Here is a 1,482-nt window from a genome sequence, read left to right on the forward strand (position 1 = left end):
CAAGTAAAGTACATATACACAAAAATTCTACTTAAGTACAGTAACAAAGTATTTGTTCTTAGTTACTTTACACCTCTGATGATATTGTAAGAAAAGCATGACCAGAATTGGAAGTCGGAATAAGTTAGCAGAAAACCAGTTGATTCTCTTCTAAAAAGAAAATCAAACACGTGCTCATGTTGACTCATTCAAATATGTCCTCAAGATCAGAGGTTCTCAAACTGGGGTCCCTGGACCCCCAAGGGTCCGTGAGAGGTATCTTGGGGTCATCAAATTTTTTTACTAAAATGATTATTTGGTTTTTATTTTTAAAAATGCATGGAGAACAATGAACTAATAAAACAAACATAATAAACTTAATAAAAATATATATTCCCATGCATTTAGGGTTTGAAATGACAATAAATTATCTTTTAAAACAGACTTTGGTTTATGAGGGGGTCCCTGGAATTTTATTCGCCCTTGTAAGGGGTCCCCAGACCCAAATGGCTTGAGAATCCCTGCTCAAGATGATGAATCATGACCTATAACACTGCTGCTTTCTGGAGAAACTTTCAGAAATCCTCTTTGGAAAATAAAGGAGGCATCTCAAAAGCTTGGCTATCCTTGTTTTCAGCAGTTGAAGACTTGAAGTCCTCTCAGGTTCTTCAGCAGCAATCAAAAATAAAAATCAATTGTTATTCAAGATCATCTAATCACGTCCGGGTCACCAACTTGTAAGAAACGTGATCAGAATTGGAAGTCAGAATAAGTTAGCAGAAAACCAGTTGATTCTCTTCTCAACAGGTTAAATAATAAAAGCCTCATYCAGTCAGCTCACAGCCCATCAGCCAGGCAGGGCCTGTGAGTTTGAGGCCTTGAGCCTTGTCAGAAAAGCAGCCCTAAAAAGAATAATGGAAGAAGATTTGCTCTCCTAAGTCACATGTACGTATTAGAGATGGGATAAATGGCTCTTTGAAGGGATCTGGATCTTGAGTAGCCGTTTGTTTCAAAGAGCCGTTCAAAAGAGCCGTTCGATTTTGAATGTATTACGTCATCACGTAGGGAAATACGTCATCACGTAGCCGTACGTAATGACGTAATCCCGTCACGTGGGTGGAACCATTTCTTTGTCAAGTGGAGCTGATCATGGTTCCAGTGCCTGACAGTTCAATCTGCTGCCACACCTGGGTCTTCTTCAGGAACTGCTTCAGTTCTCCACTTAACAACAGATCTCCTGTTTTTGTCTCAGGACTCWTTGTTCCACCTCATCACTGGTTGGAACATTACCCAGGTGTTCTGTTGATCCTGAGCAGAACTGCAGAACATTCTGCACGTTGTCTGAGACTGACCTGCATGTTTTCTGTCAAATAGAAAACTTCCTGTAATCAGATAAGTGCTCTGAGAACATCAGCTTGAACTCTTTAATGAAAACACCATCTGCTGTGTGTGTGTGTGTATGTGTGTGTGTGTGTACTTGTTTTAGTTAGCTATTTAGAACCG

Source organism: Austrofundulus limnaeus, unplaced genomic scaffold (genome assembly GCF_001266775.1).
Source record: "Austrofundulus limnaeus strain Quisiro unplaced genomic scaffold, Austrofundulus_limnaeus-1.0 Scaffold985, whole genome shotgun sequence".
NCBI lineage: Eukaryota > Metazoa > Chordata > Actinopteri > Cyprinodontiformes > Rivulidae > Austrofundulus > Austrofundulus limnaeus.